The following is a 26158-nucleotide window of genomic DNA, read 5'->3' on the forward strand; positions in this document are numbered from 1 at the left end:
ATTTATATTATTATTAGTATTTTTCTAACGGTAAAGGGATGCCGCTTTTGATTTGTTCTAATGTTTCGGTCATTCGAGTTCCACTTCATGCCCTAAAAGCACGATAAAGTTAACATTTAATTTTTTTATTGGGATAGCTAATACAATTTTGTTTTTTCAAAATAGTCTGGCTTAATCCCATTGTTGTTCTTTTATTATTTTAAAACAACTAATTTATTAGTCGAAAAAGGTTGGCATTGTTCGCCAAGGGGTAAGGCAGGGAAGACTAGTTTCGATCCACGCCACTGGATCTCATCAGTTCCCTTGTTTATTGTTCGTGGATATTCTCCACCGAAGTTATTTTTCAATAACTTCTTCAACAAGAAACTTTTTATAACCAAACTTCAATCGTCAGCTCGAAATATAAAGGTGAACAAAGAAAAAACTTAAATGAGAAGTTTTTCTTTGGCAACCTAAAACAACTCCGACGAAAGTGTTTGCGAAACAAACCAAAAAAGTTTCTTGTTGAAGAAGTTATTGAAAAATAACTTCGGTGGAGAATATCCACAAACAAGAAACAAGGGAACTGATGAGATCCAGTGGCGTGGATTAAAACTAGTCTTCCCTGCCTTACCCCTTGGGGAACAATGCCAACCTTTTTCCACTAATAAATTAGTTGTTTTAAAGTAATATTAAATAAAACACTGTAATAAAACAACAACAATGGGATTAAGCCAGACTATTTTGATAAAACAAAATTTAATTTTTTTCTAAAATCTTCCGCAGAGATTGGGTTAATACGAAACAACAATGTTTATTTTAACTTCTTTTGGCGACATATACGGTGCATTTAATTTTCAACCTTATACTTACAGTGACTGTCACTGAAAATGATGCAACATGGAATAAAAAATGTAATCGTTGATAACTTCGAAACGAGCAGAGATTTTTTAAGAATTCAAAATATGATTTTGTAGGCTGAAAGGTGGCATAAAAAAATTTATAAATCGTTGTGCGGTAACGTTTTTCGTCGAACCGAATTAAAAAAACGTATTTTCGATAGTCCCAATTTACATTAGGCGAGTTTACTTGCGGCAAGTCTCTGTTTGTAGGAGAGACACGTAAGGGGAATGGAAATGGAAAAAATTGCTCGTACCGGCAATTTTCAGGCAATTCCTTTTGTATTTTTCGTATTTGACATTATCTTCATTGTTTTGAAAACAAAACTTGTCGGAACAGAATTGCTTTTTATAAATGCAAGAAGCAAGTTTAAAAGGGAGCGAGAAAAATTGCCGCAAGTAAACTCGCCTAATGTAAATTAGGACTTATAAGAACAATATTCCGCATATTGTACTGTCGTGCATTTTTATACCTTCCAACATAATATGCACGATATATATTATGTTTGTCATTCCGTTTGTAACTCATCGAACGATTTCAGCTATTTTGTCGTTTTTAGCTACATTTTCAGATCGAATTAGCTATAATTTGACATTTAGGGTTCTAAATGACCAAGAAACTTCTCCACCAGAAATTATGAACATAGGTCCACGTTTTCTTGTTGCCCCCATTTGACGGTACCGGACAAAATTTTTCTGCCCCAAAATTTTTCAATTCCGATGAAATTTAGAATGTCCCACCATACCATTGCTATCGAAAACGATATCGTTTTCGAATGTTTCGGAAATTTTGTTCGAGAACGACACACGAGAATGAATTGAAAATGATTCATTCGTCGCTCAGTTTGTTGCAGGAAAACCTTCGAATTCAAATATCGGCAATAATATTAGTAGCGAATGAATGACGATAGTTTCTACGATAGTGGCGAAAAACATTTTTTGTGGTGTTTCTTGATGTTTCTGTTATGTACCTATTCGGTTTTTATTTTTTGTTATGTTTGCGACTCGATATGTAACTGTTGATAAACATCGTTGTTTGTTTTGTTTATATTATACGTAGCATTTATACCAAATTTATTTAAAAACGCAAATGGGAATTTTATACAAACAAAATAAAATTATTTTTTGAAACAAAGAAACAGTCAAAGTAAAAATGTTTCTCCAAACAATTTTTCTTCTTTTTTTGTGAAGCAAAAACATTCACCAAATGTTTGAAAATGATATTGTTTTCGAATTTTTGACGAACAAAAGAACAACTTGCTGGTGTACACACGAAAAATATTTGCCAAAATATTTGTGTGACGGAATTAAATCTCGAAATAAATGTGTCAAATTATATAAAAATCCGTTCAGATTTAGAAATAGCTCTCATATATATTTTATGTATTAGATGCACCAAACACGCTATGTACATACAATTTGTATTTAAGGGCGTTTGAACCGACAAAAATGTTGATTAGGCTTAAATATCAAAAGTATTGCGGAGGAGATACTAAAAGGAATGGATCGACATTGACCGTTATGAAAGTGGATCTCCAGCCACAACATATGGTGCCATATGGTGTTTTTACATTCTTCGGGCTGTTTGCTCAAGAAGTATGGACTTGCCCCTGAAAAAAAACTTTTACCGTCGCACAGTGGTTCAGAATCGTTTTTTCCTGGTCAAAATTCTGTAACTTTTGAACGGATAGAGATATATTCATAATTCTTTTTTGTTAGACATATAACGCAATCAGCTTTCAGACGAATTATAAGCGGTCTAGTTCGGTCTGGTAGTTGCAGAGAAATTCAAGGTCAAAATTAAACTTTTGAGTTTTTTAACTATTTGTCATCAAAATATGAGTTTTTTTGTGGTTTTTATATCTTCCTATGTATTAAGGATGGTCAAACACCAACAAATAAACAAAATAATTACCAAAAAAAAGATAAACTAAAAAAAATCGATAAAATGTCGAAAAAAAATTTTTCAAACATTTTAAAAAAAAATTTTACAAAAAAATTTAAATTTTTTCAAAAATTAAAAAAATTCTCCTTGGGTTTTAATAAAACTTATATAACTCGTATAAAAACTCATATACTCAAAAAAGTTGTAATTTGTGTCAAAAAACTGTAATTCATATGGAAACAGTATAGAAAAACACAAATTTTTACCCATGTAATTTCAATAAATTGAAAAAAGTGCTAAACGGACGGAACGGGACGGGTACAGAAGTATATATGGGCTGGAAGAGGAGACTTTCGGGCATCTTTCTGTGAAAAAAGAACTTTGCTCCATGTTGTTCCACAAAAGTTCTAGTCCACTAAATTTGGAATTTCATAAAATTTAGTACCCGAGGAAAAATAAAATAGATCATGTTGTGTAAACGCTACGGTAATTTACTAAAACTATTTTTAAAGGCCACAATCCTACCTACCTTACAAAAAAACAATGAACACAATAACTGTTATAGTTTCAAAGAAATAGCTTCGTCTTTCTCCAGAAATTTGCAAAAATTACGTATTTCCCAAAAATGGAGAAAATGCTCGTTTTTTGGGGCACGCCACGCCCACACCTTCCAATATTTGGGCCTAATTTTTTGGTTTCCTTAGTTTCAATATGTTTACTATCGAATCTCATATAGAAATTAAATACAGTCGTACCTCGATTATCCGTTATGGTCGGGACCGGAGGCATTACGGATAATCGATTTTCCCGGATAATGGAGGCAATGTTTTATGAAATTCTTGAACATATATTTAAGTAAAAATTACATAATATTGTGCAATAATATGAAAATCTGCAATTTTTATTAATTTTGTTACGGTAATCCACCAAATTTTAAAAGGATACACAATGTCATCATCATCAGATTCATCTGAATTGACTTTGCCCCATAGTTTTTGTGATACCATAAATACACAAATTGTGTAATACGGGAGAATTTCCAGTTTTCGTTTGTTTACCTTTTGTTTGCTTAATCAGATTAATTGGAAAGTGTGTTCTTACTCCCGGGCAATGAAGTTTATAACGAAAAATAGAGGAAATGGAAAAAAGTTCAACATTTCTTTTCTATCACGGATAATGGAGGTTCCCGGATAATCGATTCACGGATAATCGAGGTTCAACTGTATCTTTGACAAAACAAAATTTTGATTTTTAGCCAGGAAAATCGATTTCTGAACCATTGTTCGTCGTAATGGGGGTAGCGAATGCAAGTTGCTTTAATAAAAATCAAAATGATTCGATAGCAGGTCTTAAGGTGAACTTATCCGTAATTTTGTGTGATAGGTACCCGAAGGAGTGGACAAATATAGTCCATATTCGAAACTGTAAAGTATGGACTAAATCGGTCACTCCCTTCAAGATTTATCGTGCGAACAATTTTTCAGAAAATTTTTGAACTTTTGTGGGGGAGGTACCTGAAGGAGTGAACCGATATGGCTTATCTTCGAACTTAAACTTAGTTTGGACAAAATATTACGAAGGCCAAATTTTGGACCGAATCGACCGATCCGTTCGAGAGTTTCTCGCGCTCCATCCACTACACACGGTGTCATAGGGGCTTTTTGCATCTTTCAGGCTATTTTCTCAGGAAGTATGGACTTGCCCCTGATGAAGCTTATACCGTCGTATGGGGGGCAGTGAATACAAGTTGCTGCAACAAAAATCAAAGCGATTCGAGAGCAGGTCCTAATCTGAACTTATCCGAAATTTTGTGTGGGAGGTACCGGAAGGAGTGGACCGATATAGCCCATCTTCGATCTTAAACTAAGTTTGGGCAAAATATTAGGAAAGCCAAACTTTGGACCGAATCGGTTAATCCATTCGAGAGTTATCGTGCGCTCAAGCCAGCCAGACAGACAGACAGACGGACATTGCTCAATCGACTCCAAATTGTCTGAAACACATTTCGTCCAAACATTCTTGGGGTCTAAAGCCATTATTGCGATGAGGCACATTTTGCCCGTATGAAAGTGTATATACCTAGAGATGGTATTTACCGGGTATTTACCCGGTAAATACCCACACGGTGGGTAAATACCCATTTGTGGGTAGTTATTTGGGTATTTACTATATTGAATGGCAAATACAACATTTTACACCCTATTCTTGGGTTTAGGTTGTAAATTCGTTTCAAAATGGATAGTTTTACAATACTTTAAACTAGTGGGTAAATACTTGGGTAAATACCCGAGTATTTACCCAAGTGTTGGGTAAAAACTCATTAACTGCCGAACCACTTGACGTAGGCTGACAAAATTTGGCTTACATCTTTCTTATGTCAACAGAACTTCTGGTACTGCAAATGGGGTCTCTGGGTCCATGTTTTGATATAGCCCCCATATAACCGTACCTCCCGATTTAAGGTATTTTTTGTCTATTAGCCACATTTTACAATAATATTGGCTGTAGCGTGGCACAGTGAGTTCTCAATGTTTTGATATAGCCCCCATATAACCGTACCTCCCGATTTAAGGTATTTTTTGTCTATTAGCCACATTTTACAATAATATTGGCTGTAGCGTGGCACAGTGAGTTCTCAATGTGTAGAAAATATCCTCGCAAAAATTTGTCAATATAGGTCCACGTTTTCTAATAGCCCCCATATAAGGGTACCCCGATTTCTAGTATTTACCCAAATTTTGGGTAAAAACTCTTTAACTGCCGAACCACTTGACGTTGGCTGACGAAATTTGGCTCAAATCTTACTTATATCAAGAGAATATCTAGTATTGAAAATGGGGTCTCTAGGTCCATGTATTAATATAGCCCCCATATATCCCTACCACCCGATTTAAGGTATTTTTTACCTATTAGCCTCATTGTACAATCATATTGGCTGAAATTTGGCATATTGAGTTTTCAAAATGTAGAAAATATCCTCGCAAAAATTTGTCAATATAGGTCCACGTTTTCTAATAGCCCCCATATAAGGGTACCCCGATTTCTAGTATTTACCCAAATTTTGGGTAAAAACTCTTTAACTGCCGAACCACTTGACGTTGGCTGACGAAATTTGGCTCAAATCTTACTTATATCAAGAGAATATCTAGTATTGAAAATGGGGTCTCTAGGTCCATGTATTAATATAGCCCCCATATATCCCTACCACCCGATTTAAGGTATTTTTTACCTATTAGCCTCATTGTACAATCATATTGGCTTAAATTTGGCATATTGAGTTTTCAAAATGTAGAAAATATCCTTGCAAAAACTTGTCAACATAGGTCCACGTTTTCTAATAGCCCCCATATAGGGGTACCCCGATTTCGAGTATTTACCCAAATGTTGTGTAAAAACTCTTTAACTGCCGAACCCCTTGACGTAGGACCTATGTCTACATATTGAGAACTCACTGTGCCAAATTTCAGCCACTATGATTGTACAATGAGGCAAATAGACAAAAAATACCATAAATCGGGAAGTACGGTTATATGGGGGCTATATCAAAACATGACCCAGAGACCCCATTTTCAATGATAGACATTCTCTTGATATAAGTAAGATTTGAGCCAAATTTTGTCAGCCTACGTCAAGTGGTTCGGCAGTTAATGAGTTTTTACCCAACACTTGGGTAAATACTCTGGTATTTACCCAAGTATTTACCCACTTGTATAAAGTATTGTAAAACTATCCATTTTGAATCGATTTCAGAAATAGGGTCTAAGATGTTGTATTAGCGATTCAATATAGTAAATACCCAAATAAATACCCACAAATGGGTATTTACCCGGTATTTACCCAATTTACCGGGTATTTACCCATTGGGTATTTACCCACTGTCCATCTCTATATATACCCTCGTTAGCATAAATGCTGAGGGTATAATAAAACGTATCAGATGTCCTTCATTATTTTTGCAGGGGAATGTTCTTCATTAACTATGTTAAATGTCTTTTTTTTTCTTTGAAAAATTTTCTCTCTTTCCTTCTCGAAATAAATTGTCAGACTTGTCATTCGCCCGCTGATAACTCTAGAACAAAGCAACCGATTTTATGCGACTTTGTACATGGTGGTTATGAATTCACCTCTTCTCGTGGATAAGTTTTTTAGTGTTTATCACCAAAGTTGTCAGCGTATGGCATGTCCGCAATCCGCAATAGTAACTCGACGTCATTAGATCGCTCCTCCGCACTTTGCTCCCGTTTATACTCAACACAATACTCTAGTTAAAGCCACTAATTATGACGTGTGATACAATGGTTAGAGTGTTTAATTAACAAATTTCATCAAGTTTGTTTTGCTCTTGTGCCCTATGAAACAAAACAATAACTACTCTGTGACAACAAATCAAACTCAAAAATGTCATTCGGAGATGAAAGCCCTTAGTGAGTATATTAAGAACCCAAAAGGAAATTTTCGACATAGGTCAAGATTCTAAGATTTTGTTCTCCCTATAATGCTTGAGTAAATAGATTTATGTCTCTGATTGGGGTTTTGGTAATGCGGGTTTAGGATTATACGTCTTCAGTCAAATAGCTAATCTTTTCGTAGAATATTTCATCCTTGTAACTCAATTCCTTTTATTTCCTTTCATGTTGTAGATAGTGCCATTTCTATTCGCTTCTGAATGCCGTATGATCTTATCCATCAAGATATTGAAGAGATCGCAGGAGAGACTATCTCCTTGTTTAAAACCTCGTTTGGCGGCGAACACCTCAGAGAGGTTCTTCCCTATTTTAACTGATGAACGCGTGTCTGATAATGTCATCTTGCAGGGTAGTATCGGCTTTGGCTGTCAAAAGCAGTCTTGTTATCTTCTCCAGAATCTGCCGTAAAGTGAAGATCTGGTCAATGGTGGACTTGACAGGTCTAAAACCGCATTGATATGGACCTACTATCTCATTGACCTATGTCTTTAATCGTTCGCACAAGAAGTTTGCTATTACCTTGTAAGCGAAGGGGGGCAGACTTATGCCTCTATAATTGGCACACACTGTTTTATTTCCCTTCTTATGTACAGGGCATAGGATGCTCAAATTCCAGTCGTCGGGTATGCGCTCTTCCTGCCATATCTTGATAACTAGCTGATGCATACACTTCATCAGGTCGTCATCACCGGTCTCGAAGAGCTCTGCTGGTAGCCCATCAGCTCCTGCTGCATTCTTATTTTTTAATCCACTCATTACCGTAGTAACCTCACTATGACTGGACGGTATACATTCGATTCCGTCATCTCGAATTGGCGCGAAGACCTCGCCCTCATCGCTGTCGTTTGTTACCAATAGCTTGAAAAATTGCTCATTCCATATGTTAAGTACGCTTCCTGTATCTGTTACCAGGTTCCCATGCTCGTCCCTACAGGAAAATGTGCATGTTACAAAGCCATCAGTTTAATGTTTTACTCTTTGATAGAATTTTCTGGCTTCATTTGGACTCCTGTACAACTCGAGTTCTTCGCATTCGCGCTTTTCCATTTCTCTTTTTTTCTGTGGAAAATACGTTTCTCCTGTTTTCTTTTCTCCCTATATTGCTCTAGCGTGCTACTCGTTGCTACTGCTTATAAGGTAGCTCTGTGTGCTACGTTCTTCTCTTTAGTAGCAGCACGACACTCCTCATCATACCATGTGTTCTTTGGAGAAGGTTTTTTGCATCCAAGTACTGTTTTTGCGGCTGTTTTCATGGCATGTGCAATCCTTTGCCATTATGCTAGTATGTTATCGGGCACAACGATGCTAATGTTTAACAACTGTGTTAGTTGAGTGGAGAATGCTGCGGCCGTCTCCTGAGATTGCAGTTTTTTGATATCCAATTTTCGGGCTGTGTTGGTATTTGTTGCGTATTTTATTCGCTACATTCAATCGGTTGCGTACTTTAGCGGCAACAAAATAGTGGTCCGAGTTGATGTTTGCTCCTCGGAATGATCGCACATCAAACACGCACGACGCTTGCCTTCCATATATTACAACATGATCAATTTGGTTTCTTGTTTTATAATCTGGTGAGTTCCACGTAGCCTTGTGTATATCGGGATGCTTAAACCTGGTGCTGCTAATTACCATGTTCCTTGCCGCTGCAAAGTCAATCAACCTCATTCCGTTATCGGATGTTTTACTCTGCAGGCTGAATTTACAGACAGTCGGGCCAATTTTTGCATTAAAGTCGCCTAGAATTATGGGCCGGGCATCGATCATATGTTTTCTCCAGTCGCTCTTAAAAAATATATTTAGTGTCCTCGTCCTTATCTCCGGTTGGAGCATGGGCACAGATAAGACTGATGTTGAAGAATTTAGCTTTTATCCGAATTGTCGCTTGCCTTTAAGCCTCCGGCTAATTACAAATCCACAGCCAAATTCTCGTCTGGTCTCATGGCAGCTGTGGTATAATACGTCACCTATGGGTGACTTTGTCCACGGGCTTTCTCTTTTGTCCACGGTATTTCTTGTATGTATGGCAGTAATATCGGCAATGTAATCATGAAGTACATTCGACGGCGATGGCGGAATAAAAATATCACCACCCGCAAATATGAAGATCAAAGGCTGAGGGGCGAAAAATTCCTTTTTGTGATGAAATTCGATAAAGATAATATTGAGAACCCGGAAGTACAATTATGCCGTAGGTCAAACTTTACATACATGACAAAAAAACCTAGCAAAAATTTGATCACGCCATAACTCAAAAGTTTGACCAACGGCATAACTGTCCTTCCGGGTTCGTGCTATTATCTACATCGACTTTCATCACAAAAAGGGGTTTTTTAAATCTTCTGAGCAACATTTTTGTAGAATATTTGGATGTTGAAAAATCTCATATTGTGGTGTATTTACTACGGTTTAAGAAATAGAGGACCAAAAGCACATGAAAGTAATTGAGTTACAAGGATTAAATATTCTATGAAAAGATTCGCTATTCAATTTGACTGAAGACGTGTAATCTCGCTAACATAACGCTATTTTCTCAAGCAATATAGGGGAAAAATCTAAAAAAATCATTACGCCGCACTATGTCGCGAGTTCATATTAACTGTGGCCAAAAATAGAAGGAGTTGTCGTAGGTGCATCAATTTTGGTACACGTACCTATTATTGACTTACAATCTTCAGGACAAAAATGTGGGTTGGTCGGTCCACGTTTTGATATAGCCCCCATAGAACCGTACCTCCCGATTTTCGGTATTTTGAATGTTTAAGACACAATGACCAACCGAAAGTATTCAAATTTTGTGGTTAATCTTCGGCAGAGGTATCAAACTTTCCAACAGAGAATTGTGGGCTTAGGTCCACGTTTTGATATAGCTCTAGGGTTTTGGGTAGGGAAATCCCGCACCGGGATTTCCCGGGAATTCTCGGTTTTTTGATTACGGGATTTTCCCGGGAAACGAAAACATATTTCCCGGGAAATCGGGAAATATCTTTTTAAATTTATCGCAACTAATATTGAATTAATGAATAAACTCTGTCCGTCTCTTTTATACCATAGAATCAGAATTCTATTAGATTTTACAGAATCAATAAATTACAAAATATTTGGAAATATCTTTAATCTACAAACCTGTTTTCAGGGATAAAGTTATAAGAGCCGCACCAAAAACATGGACTATAACGACGGATTTTTATTCTTTATTATTTTCTATTTTAAAGTCCCTCAGTCATTGGGCAAAGGGGGTCCGGCTTGCTGGCTGGTGGCCACGATAACTTTTGAACTTTGAACGAAGCCACCGATAACGTCAAATATTTAGCATTCCCCACAAAAGTTCAACAATTATCGCTAAAATGGTGCGCACGATAACTCTCGAAGGGAATAACCGACCGATTCGGTTATAATTTTCATATGGTAATATTAGTTCCAGGCATAGAACGGGTTCCACACAAAATTCGAAAAAGTGAAGTTTTAGAGCTCCTCTCGGATCGATTTAAAATTTTTTTCAGCAATTTGTCTTTACGGTCCCCTTTACGTCGGTACAAATTTTGTCGGCGGCAAGTCCATACTTCCTGAGATAATGTCTTAAACCAAGAAACCTTGACGGCAACAACTAAAATCAAAAATTGGCATGATAACTCCTGCAGGAAGTTACTGATTGGTCCTAACTTTGCATATCGTATTATATCATCTAGTCATGTATGAGTTTGAAATATGGAATATATCGGTCCAGCCCTTCTGGTACCTCCAACACAAAATTTAGGAAAAGTGCAGTTTAACAGCTTATCTCGAATCGTTTTGAAATTCTTTCCAAAAAGTTTTACTTGAAGGCCCTGTTACTTTTGTTGGGAGGGCAAGTCCACTCTTCCTGAGGTAAAGGCACAAAATCTCAAAAAAGCCTGCCGATACCAACTACATTGTGTAGTACGTAAGATAACTGTCGAAGGGTGAAATCTCCCACACTCTCTCTTTTAAATGTTTGGCAACATGATATGTGCCCTAGTTACAACGGTAAAAAAAATTCGGGTCAAATCCTTAGGAAGTGGCTCGAAAACTCAAAAAGTCCCTAGAAACGTCAGAAGTATTGTGTTTGCTTCTTTTCTTTAGGTCCGAGGCTGAGGGTATATCTCAGTCGGCACAGCTGACTGATACTTTCTTACTTTTTTCAAGCAATCTTAAGCATAAGAATAATAATACGATTTGGAATTTCTAATCAATAACTTAATTGTTTGAGCCAAATAACTTTCCATAGAGCGATTTCATTAGCTTTGAATAATGGAAATGGTCAGTGTGGGCCAAATCCGGGCAACATGGTGCATTTTTCCATATTTTTTCGATTTTAATCGATAGAGCGAAAACGTGTCCTCCATTTTTGATCCCGAAACTCTTTGAAAATATTGTATTTCATATAAGTTACGATGGAAAGATAAAAAATCACAAAAACATTGATCCACTCTGGTATTTTAAAATTTCCCGGGAAATCCCGGATTCCCGGGAATGGCGATTTTTGGTTTCCCGTTTCCCGGGAATGATAAAAACCGGGAAAACCCAAAACCCTATATAGCTCCCATATAACGGTACCTCCCGATTATCGGTATTTTGAAGATTTTAGCCTCATTATTACACCGAAAATGCTGAAATTTGGTATTTAGTCTTCGCAGGGGGCATTATACCTTCACCATGAAATTTGTCTGCATAGGTCCACGCCTTCATATAGCCCCCATAGGACGGTACCTCCCGATTTTCGGTATTTTGGAGGTTTTAGCCTGATTATCACACCGAAATGGCTGAAAATTGGTATTAAGTCTCCGTTGGGGGACTTATAACCTTCCACCAGAAATATGTCGGTATAGGTCCTCGTCTTCCTATAGCCCCCATAGAACCGTGCCTCCTCATTTTCGGTGTTTTGAGTGTTGTGGCCTCAATATCCACCCGATATGACTGAAATTTGGTGTTTAGTCTTCATATTGTTTGTGAGCATATTGAATATATCAAACTCTTGTCCTTATATATGAGAAATTTTCTTTAAAAAAATTTTTGACCGATTAGTGGTCAAAAAACGGCAAATTTTTTGTAAAAAATCGAATTTTGATTTTCGCTGTTCACAATTTTTTTAAAAATTTATATTTTTAAAAATTCTCTCGTTTTAAAGCAAGACTATTAGGTACTTAATAAGCCCACAAAAATATATGATGATCGGTTCATTCGTTTTCGGGCTATAGCCAACACCGCAAAACGAATTGTTAAAAAAGGGGGTATCCTCTCAGTGAAAAAGAGAAGTGACACATTCGTCTGCAAACCTCTGCAGCTGGGACCTTTATATGTTTGAAGTACTCACTTTTTACTACTCATACAGCAAAAAATATCGATATACACTTTTATACAATTTTTTTCCCACTCCACTCAATTTAAAATTTGCTTCAGAAAATTAATAAACTTAGTAATACATGTTTGGGTAAATGTAAACACCATATGATTAATATTTACATGCAAACAAAGGTGTAGCCAAGTTTATTACATCCCAAGAGAACTTAGGAACCATATTTGCAGCGACCGCTACTTTTAAATTTTAAATATTAACGCATAATATAATTTATTAATTTTAGAAAAAAACACACAAAAATAGGTATTAACTACAATTGTCGGATTTAAATCATCATATAGCAAAAACTACTTCACGTATCAGTACCAAAATTCAGATTCTTCTCAATTAATATGTTTTCTATCACTCCCCATCAATAAATTTGTTCAACGAAGTATTTAGTTTTTACCATTTTTGGCCACGGTCGTGACACTGTGCGCCGTATCTCAGAAACTTAACCTATGGCAAAAATTTCCTTTTGCGTTATTAATATACTCACCAAGGGCATTCTTCCCCCCCAAAAAAAACGATGTTGGTCAGTATTTAAAACACATCTTAAAAATCTACTTATAAGTTATTTCAATGATTGTTCTTGTTACAAATTATTCATCAAAACTAAATTGTGCTGCATAAATGAATTGCCCAGTGCAGCAACTTGTGCTAAACTCTTATGTTGTAGGTAATATATTGCATTATTTATCCAAAGAAACTTTGAACTTCCTTCTATAAATATTAAATCGTTTACATTCACCTACATTCAAAGCAAAAGAAGAAGAAAGAAACGGAAACTTCTTACCTATTTATAAATGTTTGCAAGTTTTTATTGCAACCAACAACCGCATTTAAAGGAAAAAGTAGTTCATAACGTATATACACATATATGGGCAATATTATTGAAAATTTTACATCGTTGAAGCCAAGGTTTACCCGTTTATAACTCGCGAATAGTGGTTGTGTACTGTACAATTTACATGCTTTTGGATAAAATGAAATGTTTTTAGACTTGGCAAAAAATATTGGCCTTCAAAGTTGATTTGCGTGGAAGCTGTGGCTATATTTATGTTAAAAAATGGGTAAAAATGGGTTGAAGCCAACGTGTCTTTTTTTGTTTTCTCTCGATTTGTGATTAAACCACACTTTTCACGATTTTTACGTTAAAGTAAAAGTAGAAGGCAACTAAATAAGGATCATCTCACTAGTGTATAACTTCTCAAAATTTGATCTGCGTCTACCATTAAATGATGCTGACATTTTGAAGCCAGATTTTAAGTGTTTTTTGAAATTTTCTTCTAATTTCGTTCCGCAAACAGGTTTTTCAAAAAATCATATATAGGAATGAAGAACTCACGATTCTGATTTATTTGATATATGTGTCGTGAATGTAGCCTACACAGCTTCAGAGAAATCTGTATCCAAATACGAAAATTTTGTGCGAACAAATTTCTAAAAATCATATATTTCGGGTTTAATTTGCACAATTGGCATTCGATTTACTCGTGCATGATTGCAAATTTTGGATTTTTACGTTGCGGATCTAATAAATCATTATTCGTTAAAATCCATCTACTAAAACGCGAGATAGGAGAAATTCCAAGGTAGGAAAATCACCTAATATTGTTTTTGAAAATATCGCGCATTTTATCGCGTATTCTGTCGGCCGCTTGCACTACTATGAAAAAACTAGTGCAGCATCTTCCTTTTTGCGGAAACAGAGATTTAAAAACTTCACTGATAAGGGAACTACATTCATTTTATCCCAAAAATAGTGTGTGATGCTACATCCACGGTTCTTGACTGATTGCCTTGAAATAGGTGTATATAGATGCAGATTTTCATGGTGACACTAAAACTGGATGCGGAACGAAATTGTATGAACTTTGCGCAAATTAGTGATGTTTTATAGGTTTTTTAATGCTAAGATGCAGCCGATGCTACATCTTAGCGTCCAAATTATATTTCGAAAAATATATACAAATTAAAAGATATGGTCTTGCTGTACATGAAAATCACATGCGGACAAAACGATTTTGATAATTACGCGATTTACACATATTTTAATAATGCATATAAGTTAAAGCGGTTTATTTGAATTCTATTTCCGTTTAAGAAGTCTATTGATTTATTTCAACAACCCGATAACTTTCCTCAATGGGAAACCTTCTATGTGAATGTAGATAAAGCAAAATCCGCCCATTTCCTTGGGAGTTTCAAGAAAAATAAAAGAAGTACTCCTATAGAATTTTTCCAATATTTTCGACTCTAGAATGCATGTGAAAACCATTATTCCAAACCAAAATTAGTTTTTTGCAACACAAATATGTGCTTATTTTGGCTATAATATCCTAACTACTATCCCGATGATTATAAGTTTGGTCTCATTTGATTCCCCGTGAAGTCTTTATTTAAAACTGTTACTTTTTTGTAACTTTTGACGGGTAAATGGACCTATATTTTCAAAAAATTCGGATTACATTTAAAATTTTGTCAATTTTTTGTAAATTCCGCGAATGCTGAGAAACATTTTACAAATATTATGCAATCTACTTAATGACGTCACTTCGTGATAACTTTTTAGTGACAATTGTGCTCAATAAAATAATTAGCGTTTTTATAATAATTTTTTCTTAAAAGCAGAAGTAAAACCGCGATAACATTTGTCCGCAACAACCAAAAATTTGCTCGCGAGCGGATTTGTACTGGGGAATTTTTTTCTTAACCTATGTACCAAAAATCGTTAATGTAGCGCGAAAAGAAAAAATTAAATTTTTTGGAAATGGAATATGAAATAATTGGCAGTTTTGCCCATATACCAAACCAAAAAAAAACTTATTCAAATAATAAACATGCAGATTTCATAACTTCTTTAACGGACATAGAAATATCAAACATTCGGTTGAACCATAATACAGTAGAACCACTCACAACTTGATATATTTATGTAAATTATTTCATTATTTAAACTTTTATAGATTACTAAACCTTAATTATTGCTATGACTAGTCATTTAGACTGAATAATAGATTTGTTATAACTTCTTCCTTGAATGAAAACACTGCTACGTCACCTTGGAGTTCCTTATTTCTTGTGTGCCATGAATCCAGAGCAATATTCTCAGACCCGACTCGAATAGTAACGTCAGAAATCAAATTTAAGTATTCTAAAATAATTTTGTACTTTGTGTTCGCTTGCAAAGGGTTTCACTTTGCAATAAAATAATTTTACAGATTGCAAATACTTTAGCTTTAACTATTGAAATATATCTTTAAATATATCCCCCACTATTTCTCAACCCTCCTATACTTCAAACAAATGTAAGAAGTATAAAAAATATATGGCATTTATATCTACAAATAGTCTTAGTTTTTTTCTCCCTCCTAGGGATGTCTTCTTTATTTTTCTTTTCCTAGACAAGTTTCCTTGTAGAAATAACAAAAGACTTTGAGAGCACAAAGGCAATGGACTTAGGGCTGTATTCATCTGTTGGGTTGGTGTTATTTGTCTTCTTACTTGGTAGATGTGTATATATTTTCTTTTCTTTTGTGTTATTTTAACAGAATTTCCCGGAATGATATTGAGCACAACGAAATGCATGTTGTTTCAAATTCAAAGCGACAGTGTAACAAGAAATTTTCTGAACATTTTAATGCATTACTAGTCGAATCGTTTTGTGATCCTGATTTTTATATTTTAATTATATAATGAAGAACATGGAATATGTTAAAATAGTGCCTTAGAAATCGAGTTCACTGACAGGCATGTATATCACCTCGCCATAAAATTATTCCGTAAGAAAAATCAAAAAAAAAAAGAAACGCCGTAGCGCTTTTTAAATAAATCGCGATTCAAGTTGACATTTTTAGGTTTTTTTAGGTTTTCACGAGGTTGCTTGGAAACCACTAGACCGATCGAAATGGGCCCAAAGAAAATGTTGACAATTCTCTATAAGAGTGAGCTTTATGATAATTTCGTAGATTTTACCGTTATTGGGATATAGAAGTTCAAATTGGGACAATGCAATGACTGTATCGCTACCTTATAAAACAATGTCATACATGGTGCGCCTTAACTAACATTAAGTGAAAACCGCTTACACCTGGGCATTTTTTGCGGATTTTGAAACAGCAATGTTCATAGGTAAGAAAAATTCAAAAACAAGAAAAATCGCTGGAGGGATTTTTATATAAATCGCGGTCAAAATGCACATTTTTATACCCTCCACCATAGGATGGGGGTATATTAAGTTTGTCACTACGTTTGTAACTAGTCGAAATAATCATTTTAGACCCCATAAAGTATATATATTCTTGATCAGCGTGCAATTCTACATTGATATAGACCATGTCCGTCCGTCTGTCCGTCTGTGTGAAATCACCCTAGCGTCCGAACGGATTGACGTAGGTTGATGAACTTTTGGGAAAATATGTTATATTTACGTAGGACTTTTTGTATTGAAAGCGGGCTATGTAGGTCCACGCTTTCGTATAGCCCCCATACAAAATGACGCGTGACGCGTCGTCGTTTTAAGGAATTTTTAAGATATTTGGCCCATTTTACCACCGAATTGGTTGGTACTTTGTGTCTCCAGAGGCCAAAAAATATTCCTACCAAAGTTGGGTTATATAGGTCCACGTTTTGGTATTAGACCCATTTGACCAAAGAATCGGTTGTAACTTTGTATTTTGTGTTTCCAGAGGCTAAGAAACATTTCTACCATAAAATGTTTATATAGGTCCACTTGTTGATATAGCCCCCATTATACCATATCTCCCGATTTTCGATATTTTGAACGTTTTAGCCTCATTATCACACCGAGATGGCTGAAATTTGGTATTTAGTCTTCTTTAGGCGTATAAAACTTTCCCCCAGAAATTTGTAGGTATAGGTCCACGCCATCATATAGCGCCCATAGAACGGTACCTTCCGAATTTCGGTATTTTGAAGGTAGTGGCCACATTAATCCACCGAAATGGCTGAAATTTATGGTGGAGGGTATAAAAAGTTCGGCCCGATCGAACTTAACGCTTTTCTTACTTGTTAGGTATATTTTAGGTTTTCGCGATTTTTCTTGGAAACTGCAAGAAAAATCGAATTGGGGCTTAAGAAAAGAGGATTGACCGCTATGATTTGTTCCTAGGTTTTTTTTCCATTTTTGAGATACATATATAGATGTTCAAGTCACAATTTTAGATTTTTGTTAGGGTTTCACGATTTACATGAAAACGGTAAGACTTATCGAAACCAGACTGGAGAGAATCTTTTAGCTGTGAAAATTCTCTACAATATTGGCTTTCGTAAATTTTTAACTATCTTTAAGTGAAAAGCGCTTACACCTCGGATATTTTTGCGGATTTTGAAACAGCAATGTTCATACATACATACATACATTTGTTCCCACAACAAGGGAGACTTCCCTCATATCAATGAGTGCACGCCGATTCATATTAGCTCAGTGATATGGGACCTACTTTTTATTGCCGAGTCCGAACGGCGTGTCTTACGACACCACTTGTAGGGAAGTTTTTCATGGCTTAAATACTCAGGAAATATCGCCAGCATTACTGAGGGGGAATTTTGCCACCGTTGAAAATTTGATGTTGCTTGGCCTGGGATTCGAACCGCAGACCTTCTAAGTGCAAGGCGGACGTGCTAACCATTGCACCACGGTGGACCCCAGCAATGTTCATAGGTGAGAAAAATTCACAAACAAAAAAAATCGTTGGAGAGATTTTTTAAATAAATTCATGTAACGCCGCAAAATATTCGTCGGAGACCCCCAATATGGTATACCAATTTTCATATCTCGGCGAGATAAAGCGGTTTTGAGATGTGTGTCCGTCCGTTCGTCCGTGTGTCCGTCTGTCCATTATAAATTGTAATCAAACTCCATCCCGCAATTATGGACCGATTATCACGAAATTTGGTATGGAGGTCGGTTTCACATCAGTATAGATCGCTATTTTAATTGGTGATGATCGTGAAACATTTATCAAAAACATAATTTTTATTCGATTTTGTAGATGCTCTGTAGGTCGCAATAATAGTCCGATCGCCTCGAAATTTTAAATAAGATAAGAGTGTATGACAAAAAAAGAAGCTTGCAATTTGAGATGGCGATCAGATAATATTTAGAGGGTTAAATGGACCGCAACTTTTGTGTGAAAATTGTGAACAATAGGTCTGTACGATAACCCAAAAATTTGTACAAATTCCTACAAATTTTTACTGAATGCTGTTCGATAACAAAATTATCCAGCAAAATAGAGCGAGTTTGGAGAGATTTTTGGAGAGTTTTGCGGCTGAGAACTTGCAAATTTCTGCTGGGAAAATTTCTCCCGCAAAAATTTGCAAGTCTGGTCAGCTGACTTTTAATCACCTGTTCAATATGTAAACAACTCGAAATGTTAACATTTGTGACCAAGAAATATTCACAATTGCACATTTTTTTAGATTCTAAAGCGTTGTGGATAGGATTAAAACATTAAATAAGTAAACTGCAATTTTAAAAATTATGTTTTTGTTCCATTTGGTTTAAAATATCAAAAGAAATAAAAACAAATTTCATACATTTTGGGAAACAGCTGACTTCTTGCAAGTTGGTTCAAAATGCTGTTCGATAACTTTCTGCAATTTTTCTTGCTTGAGAGAGCAAAATTCACTTAGAGAGGTTGCTGGAACTGACTGAGTAATTTTTGCTGGGAAAGTTATCGTACACACCTGGAAGAGACATTCCGGGCAAGTAAGCTATACTTGGAAGAGGAACGCTTGACCTTTCTATTGATTTCAATTGTGTTGGTGTACCTGATAAGATAACGGAGTTACAGCGCACAGTGGTGGCACTTACATGGGAAGGTGTGACAAAAATACTTCTAAATGCTATATGGAACTGAAATTGTTATCAATGGGTCATAGTGGCCTAAAAATACACTACGTAAAATATTGGGGTCCTCGGTCCAAAATTTAGCGTGGTTCCCATGAAACGAATCATCTTGAATTTAAGTATTTAACTGTTACCAAGACATTGTTCAAACACATTTGCTGTAATCCGGTACCAGGAGTTATTATTGCATTGTAAGCATCCCCACGAAAAATTGTCAGTATTGGTCCATGATTTGGTTTGCTCCCCTATGATTTTTTATATATCGATTTATTTGGGCAGATGTCAACCAAATATTCTAAGGGACTATGTTCTTATAATGATCTCAGACTTCAGAACACCATCTTATAAAGAAATGTCATATCGGTCCATTTTTGCCAACAGCCTCCATGTAGAGTTACCATCCTTTTCTTGGTACTTATAAGATTTAACCACATTTGTCTGCAGAATGACTTGTAATAATGTATTTTTGGTTCTCAATGCGGGAACAAATATCCACTTTTTAGCGTGGTCCAACCTCAGGGTGTCCCAAAAATAAAATAAGTTATTTGTTTAAATGAATACCCCCAAATCTTTTTTTCGCGAGTTTTCATTACAGATCTAAGTTACCATGACCATAGAAATCGCTGATAGTACAAAATATATTATATTGAAACCAAATTTAAGAAAGGATAATAAAATTATTTCAAAATATTCAAAAAAATATAAATTCAGAAATTAAAAAAGGGTGTTAAACTTTTGGTCATAACTGCCAAAACCGCAAATTTCCGCAAAAAGTCTATACAGTTTTGAAATATACAAGCGCTAGGCTTCAATTTGGTACTAGTGGCCATTTGTGCGAATTTGTGCAAAGTAACTTAAAATTTAAGGAAATCCATACATCTATATTAAATATTTTCATTTTGACCGATATTATAACCAAAATATATGGCAACCCTTGCAATTTAGAGGAGTTTTCGTAACTAGGAAAATGAAGCTAAGGCAATTTACTAAATGATTCAATTTATGTTAAGACATTAAAAATAGTCCTTTGTTTCATAAATTCGCTTAAAATATAACCATTTTTTCTAATTTTTAAATACAATTTTTTCTTTAAAATTAGTCATGTTTGTGAGGCTTTTTCTCCTCAAGAACCGCGAAAAATGGAAAAAAATAAGTAGAGTTTCGAAAAATTTGGAATGTTTTGAAGCGATTTGCATTTTTAAATTTTTAAAACGATGTCATGATTTTTTTTATTTTTGTCGTTGGGCGCATCGACTGTGCAGCGTAATATACCCAGTTATTTGTTTGTATTGTTATCATAAACACGCTAGAGTTCGCAATTATAGCGCAATAATCACGAAATTTAGATAGAAGAAGATGCATACAATTTTGGATGATGATCTGATATTATTTAGTGGGTGAAATGGACCACTACTTTTGTATGAAAAATGCAAACAAATATTGGTGGTCTATATTTTATTTCCTGGAGGGCATATGCCGCAAAGTAGACTACATACGGAAATAGAACTACTGATCTTCCCCCTGATGCAAATTGCAATCACACATCTCTTAGGGCACGCCGTTCGGACTCGGAAATAAGCTGTGGGTCCCATATCATTGAGCGAATATGAATCGGGGTACACTCACTCATTAATATGAGAGAAGTCCCCCTTGTCCTTTCTGAGATGTTTGTGAAACAATTATTATATTATTATTTAAGATTGGTGTGATACGGTACTAGAATCCACAAAGTTATTTCTTACAATAAGTTTATTTGTTCCATACAGAAATATTGATTTGTGAAAAGCTAATTCTGGTGGTAAAGGTGTAAGGTATAACATGGTCGGTCTGTCGGACTATAGTCTTGGCTTACTTGTTTGGTTTATTTAAGTTCTTTGCGATTTTTCCTGGAAACCGCAAGAAAAATCGAATTGGGGCCAAAGAAAATGTTGTAGCTGTGAAAATTCCCTAAGGGATTGACCGCTATGATTTGTTCCTAGGTTTTAACATTTTTGATATCTATACGTTTAAGTTGGGAAATTGCAGTCATGACATTGTTTTATAAGGAGGCGATACAGTCAATGCATTGTCCCAATTTGAACTTTTATATCTTAATCACGGTAAAACCTACGAAATTATCATAAAGGACAATCAAGTAGAGAATTTTCATAGCTACAACAAAACCTAAAAGACCCCTAAAAATTTCGACTTGAATTGCGATTTATTTAAAAACGCTCCGGCGATTTTTTTGAGTTTTCTCATCTATGAACATTGTAGTTTCAGAATGTTCTTATTTGGAGAATATTTAGAAATATGGACAATATTGTTACAGAATTAGGTTTAACTTAACCCCGTGTAGATGTTGTTCTATTCTCTGATCCGATTTGTAAAAAAAACGCGGGTTCTTTAGGTTACGAGTCTAAAACGATTTATTGATTTTACTTCACTTCTTTGTAAACGAATTCACTTTACTAAGCACACAGCTTTACTTTACTTAAGTTACACATTACTTCACTGACGGTGGTAGTTAGCGGCATGATTTACAACTCACTTACCCACCTGCTACTGTCTGGTATTTATACTACCTCGCTGAAACATATACTGTTCGGCTGACCGGTTATAAAACCTCCACCACCAATATTTTGAAGTAAGTATGAACAATTACACTGGGCAAAATTTTTAAGGTAATCCTGTGGGAAAATTTGAACTGAGGATTTTTATTACAGTTTTTTACATTGGTTTTTTTTATACCCTCAGCATTTATGCTAACGAGGGTATATTCACTTTCATACGGGCGAAATGTGCCTCATCGAAATAATGATTTTAGACCCTAAGTATGTTTGGACGAAATGCGTTTCAGACAATTTGGAGTCGATTTAGCCATGTCCGTTCGTCTGTCCGTCTGCGCAATAACTTTCGTAATATTTTGTCCAAACTTAGTTTAAGTTCAAAGATGGCTTATGTCGGTCCACACCTTCAGGTACCTCCCCACAAAAGTGCGAAAATGTTCGGTAAATTTGTGCGCAATGAAGGGAGTAACCGATTTAATCCATGCTTTGCACATTCTGAAATTTCTACCAGACTTAGATGAGATTCCAATATGAAGAATTCTCAATCGGTCCTCTCCTTCGAGTACCTCCCACACAAAATTTCGGAAAATTTTACTTTAATAGCTGCTCTCGAATCGCTCTGATTTTTGTTGTAGCAACTTCTATTTCCTGTCCCCCATACTACGGTACAAGTTTCATCAGGGGCGAGTCCATACTTCCTGAGAAAATAGCTTGAAAGTTGCAAAAAAGAACTCTATGACACCGTGTGTAGTGGTTAGAGCGATTCGGTCCAAAATGTGTCCTTCGTAATATTTTGTGCAAACTTAGCTTAAGTTGGAAGATAAGCCATATCAGTCCACTCCTTCAGGTACCTTCCAGTTTTTTTCAGGATCACGTCTATACTTCTTAAGAAAACAGTCCGAAAGTTATAAAAAAATCCCTATGGCACCATATGTAGTGGCTGGAGAGCTCGAACCGAATACTTCGTTCGTCCACACTTTGGATATGGTAGTATTTCTTCGCATATTAGATGAAATTCGAAGGCGGGGCTTATAGGTCCACTCCTTCCGGTACCTCACCCACAAAAATTTGAAAATATTCGCTAAAATGGTACGCGCGTTACCTCGTAGACGTAGCAACCGATTTTGTCCAAACTTTGGATCCTAAATATTGCCGAAACCTAGTTTATGTTCAAATTTGGGCCCTATCTGTCCAATCCTTGGGGTACCACACACACAAATGTTCAACATTCAAAGACTACGGTAAGCGTTTGTCATGAAAGCCATACAATGAATGAAAAAATATTAAACGTTGTAAAAAAACAAATTTCATTTGAAAGAGGAAAAGTTAGATGATAGCGAAGCCGTCCCACATCCGATATATCTGAGGAGCCTTTACCAAAGGCGAAACATGTCATGTCATATAGTGGTGGGTGTGTGGTTTCAAATCGTCGGCTTTCCTTTTTCACTTGCATTATTGATTATAAAGCTCGATTCCAACGAAAAATTAATTAAAAAATTTATCCTAAAAAGGATCTTCGCCTAAAAATTGCAAAATTCTCAAATAAATAAAATCAGCTGAGACAGGCTGGGGTTTGAACCCACGTCCTTGAAAAAAGTGTTGTCACGGCGTGTAAGTGTTCAGAGCCATACTCATAACTTTCAAAGACTACGCTAAGCGTTTGCTATGAAAGCCATACAATGATTGAAAAAATATTCAGCGTTGTAACAAACAAATTGCATTTGAAAGAGTAAAATAATTTGTCACTTAGCCTAAATATTTATATTATTCCTCATGATTGAGTCTCTCAAATAAAACGCTTGCATTTAAATTAAAAACGATGGCAGAATTAAACGTGTTAAGTGTTTTCTTTGGAAGGTTCCATCACGAGGAAGCCAGTTCGTGGCGATATTGAGGTCACAACCTTCAAAATACCGAAAATCAGGTGGTACATACTAGGAGTAATGGAAATTTCCATACCAAATTACTAAGCTCTATATTAACAAGTAAAAAAGCATTAAGTTCGGCCGGGCCGAACTTTTCATACCCTCCACCATAAAATATTCATTCCTGTCCCCAACTTTAAGTGAGTACGTTAATATGTCAGATAATGTACATAAAATGCTTCAGAGGTCATTTTTTATGGTGCCTATATCTAACTGTTGACAATTTTTGGTGGGCCAGAAATTGGGAGGTACTCTTATATAGGGGTTATAATAAAACATGGGCCTATGTTGACAGTTTTTGATGGGAGCCTTTAATGTCAAATAACTCCCAATTCGGTTAAAAAATTTAGCTAGAATCCTCAAAACATCGAAAATCGGTACATAACGTGGGAACTTCAAATGTCATTAACAGCTAGTTCGGAGGTATCTGGGCTATACGAAAATATGAACTTAAATGAACAATTTTTGTTGCAGAATTTTTGTTGAATTTTAAATTTCAAATTACAGAAGGTCGTCCAAAAAATAAAGCTAAGGTACGGAAAATCGGGAGGTTTGTTTTGGGGCTATACAAAAACATGGACCTACGTTCGGTTAAACATTTTAAGTAAAATCCTCAAAGTACCGAAAATAGAGAAGTATCGTTATATTGGGGCTATGTTGAAAATTGTTGATGCAGATGTGTGCTGACCACTACAACCTTCAAATGTCAAATTACAGTTAGTTCTGTTAAAAATTTTAGCTAAAATTGCCAAATTACTGAAAATTGGGAGGTACCGTTACATGGGAGCTATATCCGAACATGGACCTATGTTGAAATTTTTTGATGGAGAGGTGTTGTGACCACTTAGAACTTCAAATGTCAAATTACTGCTTGTTCGGTTTAATATTGTAGCTAAAATCATCAAATTACTGAAAATCGGGAGGTACCGTTATATGGGGGCTTTCTTGACAATTTTTGGTGGAGAGGTGTGGTGACCACTAAGAATTTCAAATGTCAGATGTTCAAATTACAGATAATTCGGTTAAAACTTTTTGGTAAAATTCTCAAAATACCTGAAATCGGTCGGTAACGTTATATTGGGGCTATTCCAAAACATGGACCTATGTCCACTAGTTATATAAGTTTATTGACATTTAAGAACCCTAAATGTCAATTGATAGCTAAATCGGTCTGAAAATGGAGATAAAAACATCAAAATGCCGTAAATCGGGGGTACCGTTATATGGGGGCTATACCAAAACTTGGACCTAGGTCCACAACTTTTGTTATATAAGTTTAGTTACACTTAAGAACCCTAAATGTCAAATTATAGCTATATCGGTCTGAAAATGTAGCTAAAAACGTCAAAATACCGTAAATCGGGGGGTACCGTTGTATGGGGGCTATACCAAAACGTGGACCTATGTCCACAAGTTTTGTCACATAAGTTTATTGACATTTAAGAACTTCAAATGTCAAATTATAGCTAAATCGGTCTGAAAATGTAGCTAAACCCGTCAAAATACCGTAAATCGGGGGGTACCGTTATATGGGGGCTATACCAATACGTGAACCTATGTCCACAACTTTTGTAATATAAGTTTATTGACTTTTAAGAAGCCTAAATTTCAAATTATAGCTACATCGGTCTGAAAATGTAGCTAAAAACGTCAAAATACCGCAAATCGGGGGGTACCGTTAGATGGGGGCTATACCAAAACGTGGACCTATGTCCACAACTTCTAATTTATAAGTTTATTAACACTTAAGAACCCTAAATGTCAAATTATAGCTACATCGGTCTGATAATGTAGCTAAAAACGTCAAAATACCGTATATCGGGGGTACCGTTATATGGGGGCTATACCAAAACGTGGACCTATGTCCACAACTTTTGTTATATAAGTTTATTGATACTTAAGAACCCTAAATGTCAAATTATAGCTAAATCGGTCTAAAAATGTAGCTAAAAACATTAAAATACCGCAAATCGGGGGGTACCGTTATATGGGGGCTATACCAAAACATGGACCTATGTCCACAACTTTTGTTATATAAGTTTATTGATACTTAAGAACCCTAAATGTCAAATTATAGCCAAATCGGTCTGAAAATGTAGCTAAAAACGTCAAAATACTGTAAATCGGGGGGTACCGTTATATGGGGGCTATACCAAAACGTGGACCGATATAGCCCATCATCGAACTTGACCTGCCTGCAAACAAAAGACGCATTTTCCCAAAAT

At 35.7% G+C, this 26158-nt stretch overlaps 1 protein-coding gene across 9 annotated transcripts in view; it reads left to right on the forward strand.

Annotated features, from left to right (window-relative positions):
- Positions 1-26158, forward strand: part of LOC141394647 (uncharacterized) — a 992399-nt gene that overhangs the window by 554238 nt on the left and 412003 nt on the right. The window lies entirely within an intron of this gene.

The sequence above is a fragment of the Musca autumnalis genome, unplaced genomic scaffold, assembly GCF_047663935.1.
Source record: "Musca autumnalis isolate F117 unplaced genomic scaffold, ASM4766393v1 scaffold_2, whole genome shotgun sequence".
NCBI lineage: Eukaryota > Metazoa > Arthropoda > Insecta > Diptera > Muscidae > Musca > Musca autumnalis.